The 27,407-nt window shown below is 47.3% G+C and overlaps 1 long non-coding RNA gene and 1 other non-coding gene across 5 annotated transcripts; one reads left to right on the top strand and one right to left on the bottom strand.

Moving 5' to 3' along the window:
* Positions 1-217: 217 nt before the first annotated feature.
* Positions 218-26,036, bottom strand: LOC114238424 (uncharacterized). 4 transcript variants are annotated; one of them, XR_009005371.1, is made up of 7 exons: positions 25,879-26,036; positions 18,752-18,831; positions 17,714-18,594; positions 15,434-15,618; positions 13,433-13,522; positions 2,978-3,093; positions 218-2,756 (listed from the first exon to the last, which is right to left on the bottom strand). It is a non-coding gene; the product is annotated as an uncharacterized LOC114238424 (long non-coding RNA). The 4 variants fall into 4 exon arrangements; XR_009005370.1 differs by lacking the exon at positions 2,978-3,093; XR_003623797.2 differs by lacking the exons at positions 2,978-3,093; positions 15,434-15,618.
* Positions 9,022-9,128, top strand: LOC114238470 (U6 spliceosomal RNA). Its single transcript, XR_003623822.1, has one exon. It is a non-coding gene; the product is annotated as a U6 spliceosomal RNA (small nuclear RNA).
* Positions 26,037-27,407: the final 1,371 nt, after the last annotated feature.

Below are 27,407 nucleotides of genomic sequence, written 5' to 3'. Positions count from 1 at the left end.
TTTTTAGATTCCACATATAAGTGAGATTGTATGGTATTTGTCTTTCTCTGTCTGACTTATTTCACTTAGCATGATGCCCTCCAGGTCCACCCATGTTATTGCAAATGGCAAGATTTCATTCTTTTTTATGGTTGAATAATATTCAAGTACACACACACACACTTTCTTTTTTTAATAAATTTATTTATTATTTTTTAAATCAACAAGTATTTATAGCCTCTTACAATTTCTTTTTTTTTTAAATCATCACCTTTTTTGACCAGGATTCTTTCTTTCTTAATTTATTTATTTATGGCTGTGTTGGGTCTTCATTTCTGTGCGAGGGCTTTCTCTAGTTGTGGCAAGTGGGGGCCACTCTTCATCGCGGTGCACGGGCCTCTCATTATCGCGGCCTCTCTTGTTGCGGAGCACAGGCTCCAGACGCGCAGGCTCAGTAATTGTGGCTCACGGGCCTGCCTAGCTGCTCCGCGGCATGTGGGATCTTCCCAGACCAGGGCTCGAACCCATGTCCCCTGCGTTGGCAGGCAGACTCTCAACCACTGTGCCACCAGGGAAGCCCAAGCCTCTTACAATTTCTATGTGGGTTAACTGGACCCAACAGTGCAATTCTATACCATGTGGCAGGGCTGCAGTCTTCTGAAGGCTCAACCCGGCTGGAATATCCACGATGGCTCGCTCCTGGGGCAGGCAGTTGGAGCTGCTTGTCGGCTGGGAACTCAGCTGGGGCTGTTGATTGAAGGCCTTGATTGTTCTCCACACAGCTTCTCCATGTGGCTTGGGTTCCAAGAAGGAATACTGTAAGCGTGCTTTTACGTGATAGAAGTCACCTTTCTTCTCTCACAGTACTAGCAAGCAATTCAAAGTTCAAACCTCAGAGGATAAGGGCTGGAAAAAGTAATTTCCTCTCCTGTCTGCTTGAAGTCAATCTCCTGGTGGTCTCATTTCCTATATGAACCACCAATTGTAATCTTGGTGACTGAAATGGTAACCTACCACTTTCAGCGGACACACTGGCCTCTCAGAGACCTCACCTAGGCAAGCAATTCAGAGTTGAGCTGACAATGCCAATAGTCATTCTAGGGATACACACTTATATAGATTGCAAAGGGGTGGGGTGGGGTGGTGGTACATTTCATTGCAGCCTCATGACAATCACTATCTTACTATTGTAAGAGAACTCTGCAAATGGGCTACATATTTACACACTACTTAAGAATGAAATAGACATGGGAAAACAAAAAAACACAAATCAACCAATCTAGTATATGTCCATGTCAACTACGTTAAATACTTCATTAATATTTTATGTCTTTTTTAAAATTTTATTTTATTTTTTATACAGCAGGTTCTTATTAGTCATCAATTTTATAACATCAGTGTACACATGTCAATCCCAATCTCCCAATTCATCACACCACCACCACCACCCCCTGCCACTTTCCCCCCTTGGTGTCCATACATTTGTTCTCTACATCTGTGTCTCTATTTCTGCCCTGCAAACTGGTTCATCTGTACCATTCTTCTATTTATTTATTTATTTATTTATTTAGGCCACGTTGGGTCTTCGTTGCTGCATGCAGGCTTTCTCTAGTTGCGGCGAGCAGGGGCTACTCTTGGTTGCGGTGCGCAGGCTTCTCATTGCGGTGGCTTCTCTTGTTGCAGAGCATGGGCTCTATGCGTGTGGGCTTCAGTAGTTGTGTCATGTGGGCTCAGTAGTTGTGGCTCACGGGCTTAGTTGCTCCGCGGCATGGGGGATCTTCCTGGACCAGGGCTCGATCCCGTGTCCCCTGCATTGGCAGGCGGATTCCTAACCACTGTGCCACCAGGGAAGTCCGATACCACATTTTCTTTATCCACTTATCCATTGATGGACACTTAGGTTGTTTCTATATCTTGGCTATTGTAAATAATGCTGCAATAGACATGGGGTGCATATATTTTTGAGTTAGTCTTCAGTTTTAAGTGCAGAAATGAGAAGGAACAGTGGCTGGACTGCAGTGAGATGACCCAGAAGGAGGAGGAAGTCAAGTCCTGCTTGGTTCTTCCCAGCTGGGGCCACTGGTGGTCCTTTCACAGGTGAGCTGCCCCCTTGTGTGCAGGCCCGTTCATATCAGGGAAAGATGTGAGGGGACCCAGCTGACCCTTAGGTCTCAGCAGAAGGTCACTCTGGTTGCTCTTGGGCACCAGTTCTATGACCTGAATTTCTGTTTGGTTCCAAAGACCAGGTCTCCTTAGATCTGAGTTCCCGTGTCTGGAATCCTGACTTGTCCCTGTGCCTGAAGTCCTGGTTTAGGATTTATCTAGAACTCTGGTCCATTTAGGGCTGGCACAGGGCTTTGCATGCCCCTCTATGAAATTCTAGGACTCAACTTTAGGACATGTTACTAGGACTTCTCTGATCGTCAGGGTTTCGATCACGGGCAAGCTGGGAGTCACCTCTCACAATGCCTCCCCTAAACTGCCTTCGGTATAATGCCAAACCTATAGGTAATAGAACACGGGACGTGTCTGAGTTGGGATAGAACCCAGAGAGCAGCTGAACTAACCCAGAGCTTCCTCTAAACATCTGTGTAGTTTATAAAGGAAAAGGACTTTCACGGCTGCAAGGAGCTGGCAGGGTAGAAGCAACGTGCGGATGTGCAAACACACCAAGGCAGCACGGGGTGGCTGGCCGTGCGGTGAACTGTCATTCATGGCCACCTGATCCTTAAAGCTGCCGGCTCCAGGAGTCACATTTGAACAATCGATGACAGGCTCTGAATGTTGAGAGAGAAGAAAGAGACAGGAGAGGGCTATTTAGAATTTTTGGAGGAAAGGAAGTGAGACCTTCACATTACGAAGAATGCTTGAAAGCGTATAAGGAGCAATTTATCAGGAAGGTAGTGAAGATCTTAACATAGGTCGGTTAAAAGAATAATGGCAGGCAGAGCTCAGGTGCATTGAAGGCAAAGACAAAAAAAAACAAACAACAACTCACAAACAACCAGTGTTAGAGGGACTTCCCTGGTGGTCCAGTGGTTAAGACTGCACACTCCCGATGCAGGGGGCCGGGGTTCGATCCCTGGTCAGGGAACTAGATCCCACATGCCGCAACTAAGACCCGGCACAGCCAAATAAATAAACAAATAAATACACAAATTAATAGATATTTAAAAGAACAACAACCCAGTATTGGTAGTTTAGGCAGGGGATGAATAGAGATCCAGCAGGGAGGAGAAGCTAACTCCTAAATGTGAGTCGGTATGAATGTTTATCTATATGCACGTAGGCAAATGGACTTTGCAAGCTGTAAAACATGGTAGCACATTAGTTGTCACAGGAAAGTGGTCCCTGAAGGATGGATTGGTGAGAAAAGAGGGGAGATAGGATTTGACAGTGATGGGAAAGACCAGTAAGTGAGGCCGGCCAGGTGCTGAGTCAGGTGCTGGAGCTGGGCTAAGTGTGGGTGGGAGCAGAGCTGAGAAGTTCCAGCTGGCCTCACAGGTCAAAGCAATTTGGATGGAGCAGGGCAGCTGGACTTAAGGGACAGAGCTGGAACTCAGGTAACGGCTTCAGGTAGACACGCACAGGTTTGAATGCAGGGGTACAAGCCCAAGAGGAGGCAAGGAGAAATGAACCTGGAGGAAAGCTTCAGTGGTCCTATAGCACGTTCCCCCACCGCCATGATTCCGCTGGTGGTAGAAGAGTGTGTACATTCCATGTTGTTTCACCCGGCTGGTCCACATAAGGCTCTGTCTGGTGCCCGGGGAACGCCCCATTGGCGGTACCCATGGACAGACCCTGTGGTCCGGGCACAGTGCCCTGCAGCTCACACCGCCTTTGCTTTCCGCTAGGTCCCTGAGATGCAAGGCTCTCTCCCAGGAGCCACTGGAAGGACGTAACATATTGGAACAAGGTCTCCGCATACCTTGCTTTACAGCCAAGTGGGAGGCAGGGGACGGAGTAGAAAAAGCTCATAACCTGCAGTCACTGGGCCTCTGCCTCTTGTTGGGTGTGTGGTTTCGTGCCAGTGACTTGACTCTCTAAGTGTCCGCTCCTCATCGGTAAAACAGGGATGATTTTGGCCACAGCTACCCACCTCCTCGCTGTCTTGAGGGTCACGTGAAACGGTGGAAATGTCAATGCTTTGTCAACTGTACCTCGTGTGTGAAACATCACCATTCCTTGAGTGCTGAAAATGGCATTTCTCCCCACTTTGAAAGGTCCTAGATGATTTATTTGGCGTGGGTATGAATTAAAGGGGAAAATAATTAGCACCGTTTTGAGAATTTTCCCCAAATCCGCCAGATTCACTCTCAAAGAAGAGACAAGAGTGTCTCCAAAAGACTTTGGTCAGGGGCCTGCCTTCCCCGAGGCCCTGGAACACAGACGGGGCCTGACCTGCGAAGGCCCCCCGCCCGCTTCCCCGCTCAGCCAGAGAACGGCCAGATGGCACAGCCACCTCCCTCCCTGTGCAAACATCTCTCACCCAGCCGAGTAAACAGGCCTCCTGGGTAGCGGCGCCTCCGTGCTGCTTCTGAGTGATGTACCCCAGGAAACGAGGAGCCTTGGCTCTGGACTTGGGTTCTGTTTTCAATCCGGGCCCCCGGGCAACGGGGTCATCTGTCTTGGCTCCTTCTCTCTTTATGTAAACAGGGCTGGGGGCCCCTGTGGTTTGAGTATAGCCAGGCCCCTGCTCTCACTCCTCCCCGTGTAAACACATTACAAAGAATCTTTGTAACTGTCCAGAGGAAGGGAGCTTGAATCAGGAAGCGGGTGGTGGTGGAGATGGGGGTGGCTGCAGGGCGGGGGGAGAGGGGAGGTGGCGAAGAGGTGATGCCCATCAATACTCCCTGTGCTGTGTGATGCAGAGAGGTCTGCTTTGCCCAGTGTCTGGCCATGGGAGGAGTGGGTCTGTCCCCTGCAGCAGAAACCAAGCGGGCTGTGAGAAAAGGGGGGGAACAGACCTGATATCCTTAAGCCCTGACACCTTCCCTACTATAGAATTTCAGGTGTGGTAAGAAAAAGAACTAAGACCTCCTCTTCCAGCAGTGCAGGGTAGAAGAAAGAATATCAGCTGGAGAGTCGAGAAAACAAACTCTATTCCTGCCTCCACCCTTAATGAGCTGTGTGCCTTTGGGATGGTGCCTTAACCTCTCTGAGTTTCCTTGTCCAGATAAATTAGAACTATACTCTCTGCCATTTGTTGAGCCCCTTTGATGTGATGGGGACTTTAGGGGGTATGTTATTTTATTAATCCACACAACTACCCAATGAGGTAGGGAATGATTATCCCCGTTTTAGAGATAAAGAAATTGAGGCTTAGCAGGTAGACCTGACTTGCCCCCAGAATGCACATTAAGAATTGGAAGATTGGGATTGACATAAACACACTGCTATATATAAAATAGATAACTAATAAGGACCTACTGTAGAGCACAGGGAACCCTACTCAATACTCTGTAATGACCTACATGGGAAAAAGAATCTAAAAGAGAGTGGATATATGTGTATGTATAACTGATGCACTTTGCTGCACACCTGAAACTAACACAGCCTTGTAAATCAACTAGACTCCAATAAAAATTAACTAAAAAATAAAAAGAAGTGGCAGAAGCAGCTCTTCTCTCTGCCAAACCCCCATTTTGCCCCCGCAACTGAGGATTTCTTTCCTTGACAAGTTGGAAGCTGAGCTAAGAAGGTCCTGGCCTACGGAAAGCAATCTTTCTTGCCGGAGACAGAGGTTCTGACTCATAAGCTCCAGGCCTGGGAGTCAGGGCTCTGTCTCAGGGGCCCCACCCTCCCCAGACATCTCCTCTCCCTGCACTCCTGTATCACCTTGGGTAAAATCCAGGGAAAGAGAACAGTCAGCGACTTGTTCCACCCGGGGTAGAACTTGGCAGGAACTCTCGGAATCGCTGTCACCACCTTTTCCACTCCAAGGCAGTTCATAAATGTCTACGTTTCCATGGCATGTCTTGGAGGCTGCACGAGGGAGAGAGAACCGGTAACCCTTATACCTACAGATAAAAATCAGCGCTGGGAGCATTGCTAAGGGGAGGAGTAAGAGAGCTTCAGAGGCCTTTGACAATAAACCCTCGACCATGATGTTGTAGGACTGGGATGGGCAAACTTCCACCACTGGGCCAACTGCAGCTTGCTCCATGTTTTGTAGAGCTAGCGACCTAAGAATTTTATGTTTTTATTTTTATTTTTTAAAATTTTATTGGAGCATAGTTGATTTGCAATGTTGTATTAGTTTCAGGTGTACAGCAAAGTGATTCAGTTATACATATACATATATTCATTCTTTTTTCAGATTCTTTTCCTATATACGTCATTACAGAATATTGAGTAGGGTTCCCTGTGCTGTACAGTAGGTCCTTGTTGGTTATCTATTTTATATATAGAATTTTATGTTTTTAAATGCTTGGGAAAAAAAAATCAAAAGAATCATTGTTCATGACATGTGAAAATTATATTAAATTCAAATTTCAGCCCATAAATAAAGCGACTTTGGAAGGTAGCCATGCTTCTTCGTTTACACGGTTGCCTTTGCGCTAGGATGGCAGAGTTGAAGAGTTGTAACGTCGACCACGTGGCCTGCAAAGCCTAAAATATTTGCTGTCTGGCCCTTTACAGAAGAAGTTTGCCATCTCCTGTCCTAGGAAAAACTATGTGCCTGGGACAGGGGCTTGGGGGGAGGGTCTCACCATTCAGGAGGTAGATATTTATGTCACCCCTTGTTTTTGGTACAGCACCCACACCTCAGCTGCGCCTGGTGGCCTCGATCCAGCTGGGTCTAGTTGGTAGCCTGAGGGGTGCAGGCTCCCAGACCCACAGTGGATGAGTGGCCTTGTCCTTCACCCCCTACCCTTCAAGGGTCAGGTCCTTTCCTCCCCGGGCATCCGGAGTACTGGCAGCCAGGCTTGGACTCCTCAGGAGGGAGACTGGAGGGTTTTCCCCTGGAGAAACTGACCAAGAGACGAGATCTAGATGCTGACAGTTGGGAGTTGAGGGAAGCTCGTGGTGGACAAGGCCTGCCCACACCCAGGGCCTTCCAGAGCCCCACGATGACATGTGAGTGGACGGCCGAGACATGTGAGCAAAGCCCCCACCTTTAGGTCTGGTGAGGTGGAGAATTTCAGGGCTGACCAAGGAAGAGACAGGACCACGACGTGTCAGGATCACAGAACAGGCCTACTGGGTCGGGACTGCGTGAAAAGGACCTTACAGACAGCTGCAGGAGACCTTACAGGGGCAGCTGCGGCACCCAGAGGGGCAACAGGGCAAGGGAACTCCCAGGAGAGAGTGGAATCACAGAGGGGACTTTTGTGTCTCCGTGGCATCACTCAGCAGTGCAGTGGGGAGTTTCCAAGTCAGAGAATCCTGAAGGGCAAGAGCGGATTTGGGGTCTTTAATGGCCCCAGGGTTTGTCTTATCTAAGGTAAGCTGATGCTCAGTGCAGTTTTGCAAAGCGGGCAGGCTCAGGTGGCTAAAAATACCCTTCTTTGGGCTATATTTAAAGCAATCGGATGTGTGAGGATTTGAATTTAGCACTGGTGGGCTTGGAGCCTGCTGTGAAGAAGTAAAAAACACTGAGGTCATCTCTAGCCCATGAAATAACAGCAGCCACAACAAGAGAAAGACCAGGAAGCCATGACAATGGAGGGAGCAGGAGAAAGTCGTGAACAAGAACCTCTGCTGTTAACGTCCTGAGATATGAGAAGAAACTGCAGGGTGCTCTATAAAAGGAACACTCAGAAAACAAAAGGAGTATCTCTGAAATGGAAATTAGTGGAGCAAAAATGGAAAATTCAACAGAAGGTGAAGGAAATAGGACAGCAAATAGCACAAAGAAGACAAAGAAATTTTAAAAAATGAGTGGAAAATGAAAATGAGAGAAGCAACCCAGGAGGTCCCACATCTGAATTTTAGGAATTTTGGAAGGAGAGAACAGAGAAAATGAAGTGGGGGAAATTATAAGTAAAAGAATTTAAGATAATTTCTCAGAAATAGAGAACATGCACAGCCCACTGAATACTCAGCAAAATGAATGGGAAAGAAACAAACCATAGATGTGAAATTTTTGAGCCTAAAGATTTCCAGAAATCAAAAAGAGTTCTCATATAAAGGACGAAGAATCAGAATGTTCCTGGGTGGCTTAATCGCAATATTAGAAGTTAGGAGACAAAATTCCATGGGAAAATAATTTCTAAACTAGGATTTTATGCCCAAACTAAAAAAAAAGAGTTTTTTTTAAAGGAGAGCAAAAAGACATTTTCAGATATGCAAGGTCTCAAAATACGAACTCCAACAGGCACTCTATCTCAGGATGCTTATAGAAGAGTATGCTTCACCAAAAGGAGGAATAATCAGGAGAGAAAGGGGATCCCGAAGCAGGAAATCCAACATATGGGGGGTGGGGATGGTCCCAAGGTGACACCAGCGCGGGACTGAGAAGCAGCCGGGCATTTCTGGGGCAGGAAGCGAGAGCTCCAGAATTTTTCTAAAGAGTAAAATACATGCCTGTATTCAGGTGATAAATTGAACTGTTCTCAAAACCGAAAGAAAACATTTTAGCCCCAGTGGAAAAGGACTCCTTTGCATTTCTTAAAAAAAGGAAAAACTTTTTTTTGCTGTTGTTGTTTAGCAGTTTTCAGAAAAACCAATCAAGTCCTTCTGTTTTTCCATGTCGTTTGTCATTTGTGCATCTATATGATAATATGAAGAAGACAAAATTTGGGGTAAAGAATATTCCAGCATCTCTGGCTATCTCTGGAACGCAAGATCATACTGCCCTCTTGTCTTAAACACTTCAATTTTCCTCTTGAATATTGTGCAGCAAAACTCCCCCTAATGCATAGAGCCCCTGGGTTTTCCAGATGGCTTGGGGCCTGTTCTAAAATGTGAGCACAGTAAGAGCCTATATCTGGAGGATTTTAGTGAAAAGAGCCTGAGCTTTGAACCTGAACAGACTAGCCTCTGCCACTCTGCAGCTGATGCATTTTGGCAACTGTTCTGACTTTTAAAAATGATCCTGTGCTCACTTCGGCAGCACATATACTAAAATTGGAACGATACAGAGAAGATTAGCATGGCCCCTAAGCAAGGATGACACGCAAATTCGTGAAGCATTCCATATTTTTTGTGTATCATGGGATAAAGTAAATGAATGATTATATTGATTTCTTTGAGAACTGAGATTTTCAGCATGAGCCAAAGAAGACATATACGTAAGATCGATGCAGTTAAATAAAAACTCTACAGTCTTCAAAAAAAAAAGATCCTATCGTGGCTGCAAAGCATCTAGTACCATGGGTGGGTCCTAGAGGTGCTTAATGCCTTGTGGCTGTGACATGTGTTAATGTTCTGTAGTTTCCACAGTGCTTTCATCTGTCCTTTCTCATCGACTCTTCATTGAGGTGGGAGGGCGAGTTTGATGTCTCCACTTAAAAACAGACAAAACCAAGGCTCAGCACAGTCTAGTCCTCTGGGATGGACACTTTGGTGGCGTAGCGTTTCTCGTCACTGGGCAACGCTCTACCACAGATAGAGCCATTGAGAATGGAACTTCCTTGAAAGAGCATTCATCCCTGCTGTGGTTTTACTTCCTGTCCTACCATCCCAGCAGCAGGACCATGTGGTTGAGAACAGACTGTGATTACAGACCTGCTCCCAGAAAGAGGGTGTTCTGACGTTCCAAGTGGGACCAGGAGGGATAAGTGATGACAGGACAGAGTGGATCCAGGAAATAATGTTTTCCTATCCATTGCCCAAAGGAAATTGGAAAACAAGTGTGTATGAATCACTTCACTCCTGTAAATACGTTTACTACATAGACGGGATAAGAAATATCAGGGCAGTCTGCAGAAATAATAAGGACAAAGCCCCAAGCAAAGGATAGAGCTTTTATAGAGCTTAAGCAGGCTTAGAGTTCCTCTTTGAACATAGCTAAGTAAACATTTGTGTTAAACCATGTCTTTAAAATGGTGAATGGGAAGGATTGTGCCAAGAATGCCATTTTAAACAAATTCAGACTTCTCGAGTCATTTAGAAATAACTTAAAAAGCTTCAGAGACTATTATAATAACTGCCATGAAAGCAGGATTCATATTTGTCTGAGCAAATTATCTGTGTATATGAGACTTCTGTTTACTTTTTCTTTTAAAACAAATGTACAGGACTTCCCTGGTGGCGCAGTGGTTAAGAATCCGCCTGCCAAAGCAGGAGACATGGGTTTGAGCCCTGGTCCAGGAAGATCCCACATGTACTGTATTAGTTTCAGGTGTACAACATGATTGATAGTATATATATATATATATATTGTGAAATAACCACCACAATTACTTAACACCATCACCTCACATAGTTAACAATTTTTTTTCTTGTGATGCAGATTTTTAAGATCCACTCTCTTAGCAACTTTCAAATATATAACGCAGTATTAACTATAGTCATCATGCTGTACGTTACATTCCCAGAATGTCTTATAACTGAAAGTTTGTACCTTTGGACCACTTTCACTATTTTTAGCAGAAATCTCTAGAGCAGGGATTTGTGGCCACACATTTTTTAATCTCCACTACCCAGTGCAGAATAAACATTTAACGGAATGGTATTGAAATATTTATCGCTCTCTCTGCTGTACTCCCCACCCTTTCACCTTTAGGCTTTTGCACCAGCTCTATCCGGAATATCCTTGGCTGGTAGGGCATTGCCACAGATCCAATTCTTACTCTCCTTCGAATACCACCCCCGCCCAAACCCCCCTTTGCAAAATCTTCAGGATTTGATCTCAGCCGCCGCAGCTCTTTATCGTTATCTCTCCATCTCTCGGTGGTATCTCACATTATATCGACAACACACGTCAGTTCCCTTGCTAGAGCGCCCAGCTCGGGAAATGCAAAAATCTAGCCTTATGTTTATTCCCCCTACACCCAGGCCAGTGCTCGGCTGATTAAGTGCATGTGGAAGAATAAAGAACATGCAAAGCCGAGGGATCCAGCGTGTGTTCTGCGGTTCAACAACCTGGACTTCGCACAGGGTCGTTTCAAAAGGAGTTTCTGTGGACTTGGGAGGGGGCGGGGGCGGCCTGAACTCCGCTGCCAGGCTGGCTCCAAGGAGGCCAGAACAAGGGGTCAAACCTCGGACCCACCCCCGCTCCCGCCCCAAGTCTCCGTAAGTCCCCCCCGGCTGGCTGGGAGCACAAAAGGAGGGCAACACCGAAAATGTGAGAGTAGGAACGGAGACGTGGTGCCTGCAACTGGCCGCCGGGCCTTCTTGAGCCCCACAGGCCGAGACCGGCACCGCGTAACCTGGTAACCCACGCCTTCATCCTGGGGGCCTCAGAGCCACGCCTCACCGCGCACCCCCGCAGGCGTGAGCGCGGAGAACTGACCCCCCCGGGCCGCCGTCGAGTGCGGCACACAAAGGCCGGAAGTAAGTCGGCGTCAGCCTGGCGAGGCGTCCTCTCTAGGACCCAGGAGGCCCCACACCTCAGTGGTTCGCCAGACTCTCAGGTGGCGCGAGAGGACCAGGACCAGACCCGGCAAGACCTCGTCTCCCAGGGCGTGTGCCCCACTCCAGGGGCAGCAAAGTGAATCGAAAGAAACAACTTGGAAATCAAATACAGAACTTTTATGTGCAAGAGAAACTCCCCTTAAATGTATTCAGGCCTGTTTCAGCTAAGGGTTTGGAGCACAGTGGGTTATCCTAGCTCCCCGCAGAGGAGGAGGAAACAACCTGGAGAAAGTTCTCCGTGGCTCAGGGCTCAGGGCCTCTCACTGACAGAGTGGGTCAGAACCCGGACCTGTGCCACCACAGTCAGTGCACTTTCTGCTGCCCGGGGCTGCCTCTCATCAGAAAGACTCAGTAGGCACAGGAGAGTGTCTTCAGTAAATGGTGCTGGGAAACTGGATTACCACCTGAAGAAGAATGAAACTGGACTCCTATCTTCTACCACTCACAAAAACTAACTTGAAATGGATTAAAGACTTAAATATAAGACCTGAAACCATAAAACTAATGAAGAAAACACAAGGAAAAAGCTCCTTGACATTGGTCTTGGCAACAATTTTTTTGAAGATGACAACAAAAGCACAAGCAACAAAAGCGAAGATAAATAAGTAGGATTGCATTAAAATAAAGAACTGCTCAGGGTAAAAAAATCCGCAAAATGAAAAGGCAACCTATGGAATGGGAGAAAATATTTGCAAACCATCTATCTGATAAAGAGTTACTATCCAAAATGTATAAGAAACTTATACAACTTAACAGCAAAAACCTAATAATCTGTTTATTGTATAATGGACAGAGGACCTGAATAGACGTTTTTCCAAGGAAGACATACCAATTGCCAACAGGTACTTGAAGAGATGCTCAGTATCACCAATCATACAGAAAGTGCAAATCAAAATGACAATGAGGAGCTTCCCTGGTGGCGCAGTGGTTAAGAATCCGCCTGCCAATGCAGGGGACATGGGTTCAAGCCCTGGTCCAGGAAGATCCCACATGCTGTGGAGCAACTAAGTCCATGCGCCTCAACTACTGAGCCTGCGCTCTAGAGCCGGCGAGCCACAGCTACTGAAGCCCGCGTGCCTAGAGCCCATGCTCCACAACAAGAGAAGCCACTGCAATGAGAAGCCCGTGCACCACAACGAAGAGTAGCCCCCACTCACCACAACTAGAGAAAGCCCTCGCACAGAAACAAAGACCCAACACAGCCAGAAATAATAAAATAAATAAATAAATAAATGTAAATGACAGTAACATTAGGATCATTCATGATAAAAAAAAAAAAGACGAGATAACAAAAGCTGGTGAGGATGTAGAGAAAAGGGAACCTGGTGCATTATTGGTGGGAATATAAATTGGTACAATGACTATGGAGAACAGTATGGAGGTTTTTCAAAAAATTAAAAATAGAACTACGATATGACCCAGCAATCCCACTTCTGGGTAGATATCTAGAGGAAATGAAATCAGGATCTTAAAGAGATATCTGCATTCCTGTTCATTGCAGCATTATTTGCCATAGTAAAAATACTGAAACAACCTAAGTGTCCATCTAGGGATAAATGGATAAAGACGATGCGATATCTATCTTCTTCTGGTATAGGGGATTATTCAGCCATGAGAAAGAAGGACATCCTGCCAATTTTGACAACATAGAGGGATCTTGAGGGCATTATGTTAAGTGAAGTAAGTCAGACAAGAAGTCTCTGGGTCCAACAGCCAGTTCTGGATTAAGCCAAGCTCTTCTGTTCCTTAGTAGAATGTCCTCAGGTTCATCCATATTGCAGCATGAGTAAGGATTTCCTTCCTTTCTAAAGCTGAATAATGTTCCATTGTTTGGATACATCACATTTTGTTTATCTGTTCACCCTTTGATGGACACTTGGGTTGTTTCCACCTCATCTTGACATTTAAGAGAGAAATGACGTGATCTTACCTGTGTTGTCAGAGCATCGAGCATGTTAGGAAAGGAGACAGACTTGTGAGGACTGAATAATTGATGGAGGTGCAGCAAGACAGGCGCAGTCTGCGGGAGAAAAGGGCCCGAGTCAGAGCATAATTCGGTGACATCTAGGCTACCGGGGATGAAAGGTAGGGGACAGGAAGCTTAGCTTGGGAGGTTGGGAGGAGAAACCCAGAGGAGAAGGAGCAGGAGGCGGAAGAGGAGGATGGTGAAGAGGGAAAATAGTTTTGGTTTTCGTTGGGGGTGGGGTGGAGTGGGGAAGATCATGCTGGAATTGGGACTCGTGATTCTGAGACGTCTTCAGGACATCCAGGTGGCAATGCTGGGGAATAGGTGTGAAAACAGAGTGAGATGATCCCATAATTATAAAAGGGATCAACAAATACAGTGGATGAGAGATGTCCTCTCTCCTCTCACCCAGGGCTCCTGGCCAAGCCCTGCAGGTTCTTAGAGCTGCTGGGAGAACCTCTCCGAGCCTGTTAGCTGGACACACAGTGCCCTCTCCTGGCGATAACTTGCAGCTGCAACTGAGCCTGCACCCTAGGGCGGGAATGCCTTTGCCGCTGATCATCCTGAAAGCCGCAGCTGCGGTCCATTAGCCTAAGAAAGAACTATGACTGACCCGCACGATGGGTTTTAAGATCCTGCACGTGAGGATTGCGTGCTCGAGGGTCCAGAGAAGCTAACCGCCCCCTCAGCAGATGCCGTGAGCCTCGGAGGCCCCTGCGGGACAGCAAAGTGGAAATGGGGACCAATGCGGAAGGTTCACGCCTAACTTAAAGGAGTCCGATGCTTTTGCTGTAAACCCCGTTGTTTATTTGAAAGCATTCACACACCGGGAACCTCACAAACAGAAGAAAGACCCAGGGCGGTGAGAGCTCCTTCATCCCTGTGGTCCCTTGAGGGCCGCAAGGGCAATGTTGTAATTCCATCATTTTTCTCTGCCCGGCCCCCGCCGCAGCCCCGGCTCTTTCTGAGAAGTAGACCCCGTCTCCTAATCCCACCTTCTTCCGAGGCCTGGGACTTAACACCGAGGGGCCTGGCCTCTTCTGTGTGTCGGGAATCTGAGCAGCTCCCAGGAGCTCCAAATCCCATCCTCTCCCCCATCAGGAAAAGTGCTGCGTCCACCCAGCCCCGGCCGGATCCCCGGCATCTGAATTTTGAGGTGCCCAGAGCTGGCTTCATGCCTTGGGGGTTTGGAGGAGAGGAAGGAAGGGGGAGAAGGCAGCACAACAGAACCCAGGAAACAGTCTAGACTGAGCTTTTCTCGTCAATTCTGAGAATTCTCCCCTGTCCTGTTATCCACAACATACCACGATTTTTTCCTGATTGGGAGGCCTCCCGCAGCTTAGACTAAACACTCCCCTGGTTCTCAGAGCTCCGGGTCTCCCAGTGAATTCTCTGCACAGATGCAGCCCAAGCATTCGTTCCTCCTTCCCCTCTTCCCGGGAGAGCATCCTGCCCCGGTGCTCCCGGCCTCGAGGGCACACACCCACACTGTGAACCCAGCTTCCTCCCTCCCAGCCACGGACCCAGGGCTCTCGGTCACGTGTGAGCCTGAGACCACATAATCCACAGCCCACTGGGGACACGGAGTGTGCACAGGCAGGAAGGGTGACATCTTGCCAAGGAGCTGGACTTGTTGATAAAGCAAGATTTAGAGGCTCTGGCTTTGTTTACAGAGCAGAGAGAGGGACCCCCCCCCCCCCCCTTAGCGTGGGGAAAGGCAAAATCAAGGTCAGTGATGGGGTGGCGTTGGGGATACTCACAGCGGTGGCTCCGGGGACAGATTTTTAAAATATGTAAATGTTGAAAAACTGTCACATGGCTTCACTAAGGGCCTTTCACAAGCCTGGTGACCATGGGGAGAGAGGGTGAGAGATGTGAGAAGGAATGCCAGTGAGGGGCGGCTATGTGGTGAACTGCCCCGTCCTGGGTATCCTCCCCTGGTTGCTCTCTGCCCGTGTCACTCACCTGGAGGCCCGAGCAAGGGCTTGTCCACAGGCAGAAGTGCACAGAGAAAAGAGCCTTCTGGCCGGAGGCCACCTGAACCCCGGCTCTCCCCCAGGCCCTGCTTCCAGCCACAGCTGTGTCTGCCTCTTCGCTTTCCATTCCCCCTCAGAGGAAAGAAGACCAGCAGCTGGAGGCAGTCCTCCTGCCTGCGTTTGAGAAGCAGCAGAAACATGGTTTCCTGAGCAAGGGGTGGGGCTGGAGAATCACTCCGAAGCCAGTGTGGAGGCAAGGAGGTAATGCCTGGGAGGAGCGCCCTGGGAGAGGCTCTGATCATGGCAATGGCAGGTCTTAGAGCCCAGGGCATGGAGGGGCCCCGGGCTGCAGGAAGGAATGCAGCCCCCGGTTACCTTCCTAACTTTCCTCTGTGTCACCTCTTTGTCCCTGCTGTCTACCACTGTTCAATTCTTAGACCTTCCAGAAAAAAGCCCTGTGAGCACTGACTATCTCCAGTTCTTGCCCCACCATCACTGCTCAAGCCACTGCAACCTGGCAGCGTTTGGTTCTCTTAACCAGCGGGGTGGAGAGGAAGATGGGAGATGCCTGACAGCTGGAGTCAGGAGAGCTGGGAGAGCCCTGACCCTGGTTCCTAAAGAGAAGTGGCGCCGAAGAATGTTCCTGAATACAGCTCTGCAAGATTGCAGGTGCTGCAAAGGCAGGGGCTGTGCCTGTCACGCTGACCATCGTGTCCTAAGCTGGGTGTCTCACATGGGGTACATTTGAAGTAACAAGAAAACACAGTAACTAGGAAACAGAAGATGAGATGAAAGCAATCAATTTAACTGTGTCAGAAATCACAACATATTTAAATAGGTTAATTTCCTATATTAAAATGCAGATGTTTAGGACTTAATTCTCCATTTCTTGGAATCCTTAAGAAGACATACTGTTACCCAAAAGGCCTTTATAGTTTTGCAGTGTGTAAAATAAGCATCAGCCCAGAGCAGAGAAGCAGGAGTTTGCAATCCAAGGGCAATGTGATGAGCTGAATTGTGTTTCCCCAAATTCATGTGCTGAAGCCCTAACTCCCAGGACCTCAGAATATGACTGCATTTAGAGATAGGGCCTTTAAAGAGGTAACGGAGTTAAAATGAGGCCATTAAGGTGGGCTCTAATCCAATTTGTCTGGTGCCCTTATAAGAAGAGGAAAGTTGGACACACAGGAGACACCAGGGTGTGCGTGAACAGGGGGACAACTGCGTGACAACACAGGGAGAAGGTGGCCGTCTGCAAGCCAAGGAGAGAGGCCTCAGGAGAAACCAACCCTGCCAACACCTGATCTCAGCTTTCTCGCCTCCAGAACTGGGAGAAATAAATTTCTGTTTTTTAAGCCACCCATTGTGTGGTGTTCTGTTACGGCGGCCCTAGGAAACTAATACAGTCATGTACAAGAACATCGGGTGCTGACAGGTTATGGGCAAGTTACCAAAGGCATCTGCTACAGGGGCCTGCTCATTTCATCAGATTCTCAAGGGGGCGATGATCTCCCAAAGCTAGAGTCACAGCGTAGAGATTTCATAACTCAGGGTGGATATAAAGGTAGAAAGTGCCCCTCACCCCAGCTTCCGAGGCTGCTCACCCTGACTCATTTGCCCGGCAGGAAGAGAACCCACTAGAAGGTGGTGTGTGGGGCAGAGGTTCATCTCCTATAAACAGCCAAGGGGCTGCAATGTGAGGATGTGAGAAAATTTGCGAAGTAACTGCATAAAGGAAAACCCTAGGGGCCTTGAGTCATCAGGCTGATCCTGTGCTGTGTATTTCAGTTATGATGAACTTTAACCTCCATACGGGGAAGAGGAAAATAAAATAAAATGAGGCTGCCTGGGAGGGGGGGGGTTGTCTTCTCTCCTTCTGCCCCTTCTGGGGCAGCCAGGGGCATGAGGAGACATCTGCCAAGGGGGCTTCAGGGAAAAGTTCAGTTGGGTCTCTTCAGTTTGGGCCACTTTGTTTAAGAATGATCGATAGCAGTTATTAACCTCCCCGGTAGAAAGTATTTCCACTTCCTGGGGCTCTCCTGCTGTCGGGGATATTAATCCAGCCACCTAGGCTGAAGATTCAAATTTGAGAGCTTTTAGCAGATTGATGGCTTCAAATCCATGCAGATGGAGTGAAAATCCTAGGAGAGGGTGGGCACAGAAAATAGAGGAAGGTCCATGCATTAATCGTGAAAGGCAAACTGAGTTATCCAAAAAAAAACCCTTCTGCATCTCAAAGGCTTAAAATAAAGGTGTGTTTCTCACTTACTTCACAGTTAGTGACCGAGACGTATGGCCCCGCTTAGATGTCAGGGGCCTGGGGACTGAGGCCATCCTGTGTATCCAGGAGGATGATGGATTGGCTTGGTGGACACAGAGCATCGTCTCTGCCACAGTCCGGGCCCGGGCTTCCATCAAAGGCAGCTGAGGCAGGAAGCCCGTGTGCAACGTGACAGCCTGCAGAGGTGGGGCTGCAGGAAGTGGCTCAGAGCAAAAACCTGGGATGCAGACTTGAGTGGTCCCTTCCCCTCAACAGCTCATATCCAGCCCATCAGCAAACCCAGTGCTCGCAGATCCATCAGCAAGTCCTGTAGGCTTCATCTCCAGGATATATCCTAATCTGGCTGCTTACTACCTTCTCCACTGCTGCCACTCTGGTCCAAGCCCTTCACTGGGGCCTGGATCTGGTTTCCTGATCTCCCTCCTTGCATCACTGTGGTCAGTTCACACAGCAGCTGAAGGGATGTTTTAAAAACTTAAATCATATTGCCACCTTGGCTAAAACCCACCAGGAGTTCCATTTGCAATAGAAACTCCTTTCCAAGGCCTACAAAGTCCTACGTGATCTGGTTTCAACATCTTCTCTTAGGGCTTTCCTCTTGTTCACAATGCTCCAGCCCCACTGGTCTTTAAACACCTAGATGGTTCCTTCCCCAGGACTTGGCATTTGCTGTGCCCTCTGCCCCAAATGCTCTTCCCTCAGATAGTCCCAGCTTCGATTTCTTCACTTTTCTTTCTCTTTCTTTTCATTTGGGAAGGAAAAAAAAAAGAGACTCGGTGATGGGTGGTCTGGGATCTCCTGTGACATCCTCAGATGGTGTAGAGATTGGCTTCACTCAAACTTCTTGAAATCTCCCCTGATATTTCTATCTGAAAGAAATCTCAGCATGAAAAGAGTGCATGTTGGAATTGGTTATCGTGGAAGCGGTCGTGGGAGGAGGTGAGATTGGAGCTGGACCTTAACAGTGAGGGTTGTTTCAATAAGCAGAATTGGGGTAACCTCCATGCAGGAAGGGGTTGTACCTACCTTGTTCTACTGGGTCTCCAGTCCTTATTAGAGTACCAAGCAGAAAATACTCAATATAGAATTCTTGAATGAATTCACCACTAAATGAACAAAGGAAAGAGAGTGAAAACACTAAATATGTGTGATGACGACGAACAGTAAGGTCTATTTGGCTGGAACAGCCAGTTCTAGCGAGAAATGAGGTTGAAAACTCAGCATTCAGCTGAATTGAAGAGAGCATTAGCAGAGAATGTATTTAAGTCCTATACCCACTTGGTGTCTCCTGCCTAATTCGGAGCATGCCATCCCTCCAATCCAGCTGGTGAACTATCCCCAGAGAAATCCTCCATAGAGAGCCGAGGTAGTACTTAGGGACTGAGGAACTGTTGAGAAGGAGATAATTTGTGGCAACGAGCCTCTCCTGGGGTGGGACATCCTCAGATTGCACCGGAAGTTGGACCTGCCCGCAGGGAATCTGCTGGTGGGTCTTTGCTGGGGGGGCAGGAGGTGACCACGGCAGGACCCACATTTGGCTCTCTGGACTCCTTCTTCCTCCCTGCTGTGCCCAGTCGATGCCCGTGGCCCGGCCCACCCTCAGGTTGCTTCCCTTGTCAGGACTTTGCCACCTTCACATCTCAGCTGTCTCACACCCGACTGGTCAGGAACAATCTTTTTAACCTCTTCCTGGCAAGCTGTCTTAGGCTTCCCCTGAAATCTGAACTCCTCCAGGAAGTTTCTCTGGGTGTCCGAGTGGCTCTGTGCCCTCTCTTTGTCCCCACACCTGGCCAGGACTCAGGTCTTCTGAGGTTTTCTCCCCCTTGCCCATCTCTCCTGTTGTAAGTGGGGCAGATCTCACATTGCCTCAGCCCTGGCCTGTTCACGTGGACTCTGTCTCCTCGTTGATCTGAAACTTTTCTCCTGTCACGTGTTATTCTTTATTTGTTCAAAGGTCAGAAGTTGCTTTGAAATATCACTGGCTGTGTTACTTCCTTCTGAGTTATTTGGTTCTTCTTCCATGACTAATTATTAAAGACAGCATTTCCACGTATTGTCCACCAAATACAGGGTAAGAAAAAAATACTACTATGAGTGAGAATTATAGAACCATGGGGCTTATCCAGGCCAGTGTCTCCCTGGAGCTCAGGACAAGGACAGAATCCAGACTTAGGCCCTTTTCTTGAGTCTCAGGAGTGGGCTGACAATGTCCTTCCCTGTCCCCAACCTTGTCCTGAACCTACAGCTTTTGAGAGTACTTTTAGTGGGTTAAGCAGGATTCTGAGGAACACTGTTCCACACCTCTAAGCCTTCCTCTTTCCCTTCCACTGAGTCATGCACCCTCTTATGTCTGCTTTCCTCAAGGTTTCTTGGCCCTTCTTTTGCTCAATGCTGATGAGTAGAACATAAGAAGAAGTGAACACTTAGTCCAGGTAGTAGGTGATCCCTCTGAGCATCTCAGGGCACTCCTCCTCCAGGCAGGCCTCAGCCACTTCACTGAGCTGCTCTCTGATTCCCACTTCTGATGGGTGTCTGGGGCTGCAGGGTCCAAAGGGACTCAGGCTGGGATTTCTTTGTTGAACGTGATGAATCTGTCCATTGTACGCATACCTCCAGAGTGCTACCCTGCTTTGTTTTTTTATTCGTGTTTTTACTCCAGAGCTTTCAACCCAACATTCCCTGGAAGGTGTGAGACCCTGAACGTATGGCCTCCTGGACCCCGTACACAGTCAGGTGGTCTGGCTTCATTTCCTGCTTCGTTAACAACATCACTTCCATCTCTGTTTTTAAAAAAATTTAATGTTTCATTTTTATTATTTTATCCTATAAAGCTATAAAAGCAGTTGAGCCTTGAGCCACATTTTTTTAAAAAATTAATTGATTTATTTATATTTATTTTTGGCTGTGTTGGGTCTTCGTTTCTGTGTGAGGGCTTTCTCCAGTTGCGGCAAGCGGAGACCACTCTTCATCGCGGTGCGCGGGCCTCTCACCGTCACGGCCTCTCTTGTTGCGGAGCACAGGCTCCAGACACGCAGGCTCAGTAGTTGTGGCGCACGGGCGTAGTCGCTCCGCGGCATGTGGGATCTTCCCAGACCAGGGCTTGAACCCGTGTCCCCTGCATTGGCAGGCAGATTCTCAACCACTGCGCCACCAGGGAAGCCCCACATTTTTTTAAAATTAATTTTTATTGGAGTATAGTTGTTTTACAATGTTCTGTTAGTTTCTGCTGTATAGCAAAGTGTGAGCCACATTTTTTGTTTTAAATAAATTTCCACACAGTTACTTCCAATTACATGACCTTTTCGCAATTCTTTCCTTTTTCTGTTAATTACGTTCCAGTAAAAATTCTTTGCTTAAGACCATAAGTATTTTTTCCCAATGCTTGGTTTATGCAAAAAGTAATATGGTTTCCAAAATATTTTTTCTTTATATTTCACGCGATGATTTTTCATATCTTTTAGCTGGTTATTTTGCAGATACTTACCTCCATGTCTCTAAATAAAATGCTTTCTTGATATTTCATTATAAAGTCAATATCCTGGAAGATGATGATTTACCTTCATCCTTTCCCTGCCTCCACCACACACGTCCATTTCCCGTCATCCATCCTCCCAACATAAATACCTTATATGAGAATTTAGGTTAGATCGTCATTATTTTCATTATTATGACTCTGTAATATATTCACAGCTCTGCTGTGTAGTAAACTATAATCATTTTACTTTCCCACACAACTTTTTATTTTCAATGGAGCTAATAGTTATTACTTTTCGATGTTCTTATTCAACTGCAAGCTTCTCACCAGTCATATTAATCTCATCACAAGACATTCAGAAATCTCGGGTTTAGACAGGTTGCTCTCCACACTTGGGATCTCCCTTCATCATCCTCATCTTGGGAATTCCATCTTTTACCTGTGTGGCACCTTCTATGTCCTCTATACCATATATATATTCTTCTCTTAGTTTACTTTTTCATTTCGATGGAGCACATTATCAAGAAGCTTCTGGAGGTAAATTTTTAGAGTGCTTGTATATCTGAAAATGTCTGTATTATACCCTCACACTTGAGTGACAGTTTGGCTAGGTATAGAAGTTTAGGTTAGAAATTATTTTCTTCAGAAGTTGAGGCATCTCTGTTATCTTCTGGCTTTCATTGGTACACTTGAAATGTCTGGAGACATTCTGATTTCTGATTCTTTAGTATGTGACCTGTTTTTTTTTTTGTGCCCTCTGGAAGCTTGTAAAAAAATTAATTTTTTTCTCTAGCATTTTGGAATGCTAGATATGAGTCTATTCCTCCTCAATTCTTTCTTTAGGGAACTCCTATTGTGTAGCTGTTGAACCTGCCAGCCAGGTTAATTTTTTAAATCTCTTTTCTCCTACTTTCTATTTCTTTTTCTTTTTACTATAGTTTCTGGGAAATTTCTTCAAACCACCCCCCCATGAGGGGCTACAGAAACAGAATGACCCATTGCTCTGTTCCTGTGCCTTATGGACCACCTGGAGCTTTCCAGGGCCAGTGAGAGGGGCTGGAGGCAGATGTCCAATGACGGGAGGACCCTCCCTCCCCTTGGTGGAAGGGGATCCCCAAGAGACAGGGGGACCCTGAGCCACACCTCACCAACCATATGGCTGAGGAGGAGGAGGAGGAGGAGGGGGAGGGCCAAGGGGGCAGCAAGAAGAGCAGTCAATCCTCATGGCTATGCCTGGCCAGGAGAGCACTGAGTCACCACACTGATCACCGTAAGTGAGGATGTTCCTCTGCCTAATTCATCTGGAAAGCCCAGCTACAAAGATAGGTGCTCTCCCCACTCCCCAGCCTGATCTGAGAAACAGAGGGGGGCGTCCAGGTTGCTGGACACCAGCTGCCACCCTCACTGCCCTGGGGTGCTGCGGATTGGAGGGGGCACCTCACGGGTTCTCCCCGCGACCTCCAAACTCACACAGAAGGGTAGGGCTGTGGGCTGCTATAGCCCAGAATCCTGAACCCGTCCTGCATCCCATGCCCATGAGAGCAACCAAAGATCAGTGTGTTAGCATCATTCTGATGCAGTCCTGCCTCACCAGCAGGAGCAATCAGCTCGTGTGGACAGTGGGCCAATCTGGCATAGAGGTGGGGGTTGGGGGCAAGGAGCTGGGGAGGGTGCTGTTGGGAGGGGCAATCTGCCGTGGGTTTTGAATTCCCTGCATGTTCTGGGCATCTCAACAATGCAAAGTCCTGTGTCATCTTTACCCAGGCTGTTTCTCAGGGTACTGCGTGGACCCACCTCCAGGGATGAGGTATTGATCCCCTCTGGAAAAAGATCAGGCTTGTGCCAGCTCGCTGTCATTCCCCAAGCTCCGTGTTCCCTCCAAGCCTACCACCTGGGTCCTGTGGAGTCACTGTCTGGGATTTAGGGGCCATGCTGCTTGCTGTGCCATAACCATCAGTTCTTTGTCTCCGTTCCGGAGCTGTCCTGTCTCTGTCACATCCATGAAACATAACAGGCTAATTCACTGGCTTACAAGTAGGGTTCAATTCCAGAGTCTGACAAGCACCTGCCCCAGGGGATGGTCTCACACCCCTCCCCTGCCTGCATCTGATTCTCTGCTGGCAGTGTGTGTTGGGGGTACTTTGTGTGCTAAGCTGATCAACCCACCTGTGTGCACCCCAGCCATGGATATGTCAGTGCACTTTTAGGAAACCAGGTCCACCGCTGCAGGGAAAACAGTCAGGATGATCCAGCCCTCGCTGCCGGCCTCCTGGAACTCTTGTGGGGGACACCACACACCTTCACTTTAGTAAGGTCCAAACCCAACATTGACACTTGGGTTGGTGTTTCTTAGACTCTTAGAGGTAATATCCCGTTTAGCCACAAGAGGAGCCTATCAGTGGGCTGGGAGAGGAAAATCAGCTCGGTGGGCACTCCTGAGTCGGCTGAATAGGATCTCTTTCTTTCTTTCTTTTTTCATTGAAATATAGCTAATGTACAATATTATGTTAGTTTCAGCTGTACTATATCATGATTGTACATTTGCATACACTGTGAAGTGATCAGCATAAGGCTAGTAACCTTCAGTCCCCATACAAAGTTATTACTATATTACTCACCATATTATTCTTTATGCTGTGCATTATTATACATCCCTGTGACTTATTATGTAACTGGAGGTTTGTACCTCTTAATCCCCTGCACCTATTTCACCTACACTTACTCACTCCCTTCTGGCAACATTCATTTGTTCTCTGTATCTGTGAGTCTGTTTTTGTTTTGACTGTTTGTTTTTTTAGATTCCACATATAAATGAGATCGTGTGCTATTTGTCCTTCTCTGACTTATGTCACTTGGCATAATGCCTTCTAGGTCATCCATGTTGTCGCAAATGGCAAGATTTCTTTCTTTTTAAATAGTTGAGGAATATTCCATTGTGTGTGTGTGTGTGTGTGTGTGTGTATATATATATATATATATACTGTACATACTGTATATATATATATATCACATTTTCTTTTCTTTCTTTTTTTTTTTGGCTGACCAGGAATCGAACCTGGGCCCTTGGCAGGGAAAGCGTGGAGTCCTAACCACTGGACCGCCAGGAAATTCCCTATACCACACCGTCTTTATCCATTTGTCTATCGATGGACGCTTAGTTTGCTTCCATATCTTGGCTATTGCAAATAAAGCTGCAATGCACATTGGAGTGCAAATATATTTTCGAATTAGATTTTATTTTCTTCAGGTAAAGGCCCAGAAGTGAAAATTCTTCAGGTAAATACCCAGAAGTCATATGGTAGTTCTATTTTTAAATTTTTGAGGAAACTCCATACTGTTTTCCACAGCGGCGGCACCGATTTACATTCCCACCAACACGGCACGAACATTCGCTTCTCTCCACATCCTCATCAACGCTTGTTATTTGTTGTCTTTTTGATGACAGCCATTCTGACATGTGTGAGGTGGTATCTCACTGTGGGGTTTTTCTTTTTAATTTTTAAAATTTATTTTTATTGGAGAAAAATTGCTTTACAAGATTGTGTTAGTTTCTGCTGTACAATGAAGTGAATCAGCTGTATGTATACCTATGTCCCCTCCCTTTTGGCCCTCCCTCCCTCCCTTTCTCCCCCCCATCTAGGTCATCACAGAGCACCGAGCTGAGCTCCCTGTGCTATACAGCAGGTTCCCACTAGCCATCTATTTTACACATGGTTAATCTGCATCGCCCTCATGATTAGCACATGTGTGTGAGGGTGGGGAAAGGCAGAAATGTCTGGATATCTCTTCCTCTCCCTGAACACCTGGGATCAGTATAATCCTACCCAGGGCTTCCTCCTCCTTCCTCCTTCTGTCTATTCAGAACAGTAATTCTAACTAGGATTTAACCCAATATGAGTGTTTTGGTTAACTATCCAGGTTTTACAGACAGCATGTCCAGTTGAATGTTGAATCCCAGTTCCATCACCACTGGCTAAATTTGTGACCTTGAGCAAATTACTTAATTCCTCTGTGCTTCAACTTCTTCCTCAATAAAATGGATATATTTTTTAAAATTTATTATGTTTATTTTTGGCTGTGTCGGGTCTTCGTTTCTGTGTGAGGGCTTTCTCCAGCTGCGGCGAGTGGGGGCCACTCTTCATCGTGGTGCGCGGGCCTGTCACTATCGCGGCCTCTCTTGTTGCGGAGCAGAGGCTCCAGACGCTCAGGCTCAGTAGTTGTGGCTCACGGGCCCAGTTGCTCCGCGGCATGTGGGATCTTCCCAGACCAGGGCTCGAACCCGTGTCCCCTGCATTGGCAGGCAGATTCTCAACCACTGCGCCACCAGGGAAGCCCAAAATGGATATTTTGATAACAGTTTTATCATAGAGTTTTTTGGCGTGAGAATTAAGTGAGATAATATGTACCTGGTACAAAGTACTTGCTCAATAAATGCTATAAATAAATGCAATAAATACTATAATTACCTAGTGTCCTGTTCTTTCTGTCTATCTGTCACCCCTGCTACTCATGACTCTGACCACAATCCTGTTCCAGCCCACGTCTCTCCCAGTCCTCTGTGCCTTAATTACTCCTACTTAGGAGACATGATCCAGGCTGTTTTCCTGATCTCTCCTTCTGGAGATTCCAGATTCTCTGCAGCTTTCTGGGCATTCTTTTCTCTAACGCCGCTCTTTACCTCTTATTCCGTGTCTTGTAGCAGTGGATCTGAGGAACTGGTTCTTGCCCTGGTCTGGATCTTGGAGTCTGTATCACCCACAGAAATTATTTATTCTGAGTCTGTTTCTTCATGCATAAAATGGCCTGGAGGATTCGTGGGATTCCATGTAGCTATGACCATCTATGGAAAGGAAAACATTTAGTGAGCACCTGGCATGAACCATGAACTATGCACCGTATGTACTGAGCAAGTTCTAAACGCCAAGCAATGCCCTTGGCAATGAGGGTCAGGGCAGATCAAGAGACACACCCTCCCTGTCCTCATGATGCTGACACAGGCTAGTTTTTTAAAATTGAATTCTCATAACAACCATGAGGGGACTCATGGGGGCAATGCTATCCAGATGATTAAGTTACTTGATTAAGTCACCAAGAAACAGCCAGTGACCGGTGGAGCCATCATGTGAACCCAGGTCCGACTGACCCCAAGACTGGCTCACTTTCCACCCAATAGCCCTGGACAGGGGTGAGTCTGACACCTTCTGAAGTGGGAACAGCCTCAGGCAGATGCAGGGTGTGGAGCTGAGAGGTCAGATGTGCCTGGATCAGAGCTGACTCTGACATCACTTCCTGTGTGAGCTGAGGCCTGGGAGTGGGGATGGGGGAGAGGTGGGGGAAGGAGGAAAGCAGATGAGTGTGGGGTTGGGGAAAGGCAGAAATGTCTGTGTATCTTTGGGGGCTCTGATATTTCCTTCCTGCTATCTCCCCTTCTCATGTCTACCTGGGACTGGCCCTTGAACTTGTGAAAATGGCCTAGCCCTACCTCCCATCCACAGCCCTCACTCCACCAGCCTGCTGCCCTTGGAATGGTCCATGATGTCTTTCAAGGTCGCCATGAAGACGTCCTCTCTGGTCTTCTGAACTTGGCTCTCCTCCTGTCCTCCATCTGTACCACCTGGCTCTAGGGGCCCAGGGGCTTACTGCCTTCACAGTCGTAGAGAAAGAAGGCCTGAACATTGGGGTGGGCAGTGGCCTAAAACATGGGGAACACTTTATGGGGCCTGGAAAATCTACTGTAAAGAAAGTCACAGAGTAAGGACCTACAAAATTGGAGAGGCCTTTGAGGTGTGGGTCTACTGTGAGTCCCACTGAGGGGCAGCAGAGGGCCAAGAAGGTCATTCTTGGTCGCTGGGATCAACAGTTGTCCACAGCCTCTGGTCTCTAGCCTTTTCTTCCTGTCAGCCTCTCAGCAATGCATGCTCACAGGGGCAACGACTTGCCTTCATGTGGTAGAAAGTGCAGGATGGAGAAATTTCTAGAAATCTAGGTAATAAACCAGATGGGACAAAACCAGGATGCTGCTCCCATTAAACTTCACCAGTCCTTTGAGTTAAACTCATTGCTAAGTCGAATCCTTGCCATACTGGTGGGAAATGCACTTGCTGACTCTTTGTAAATGTTACAGGTTTTAAACCTGCATAATATTAAAAAATTACTAGCTTATATTTTTGTGACTTTCAGATTGTCACGCAATGATGGGCCCAGGAC

The sequence above is a fragment of the Balaenoptera acutorostrata genome, chromosome 15, assembly GCF_949987535.1.
Source record: "Balaenoptera acutorostrata chromosome 15, mBalAcu1.1, whole genome shotgun sequence".
NCBI classification, from domain to species: domain Eukaryota; kingdom Metazoa; phylum Chordata; class Mammalia; order Artiodactyla; family Balaenopteridae; genus Balaenoptera; species Balaenoptera acutorostrata.
Note: the sequence above shows the minus strand (reverse complement) of the source record. Positions and strands in the feature narration are given on the sequence as shown.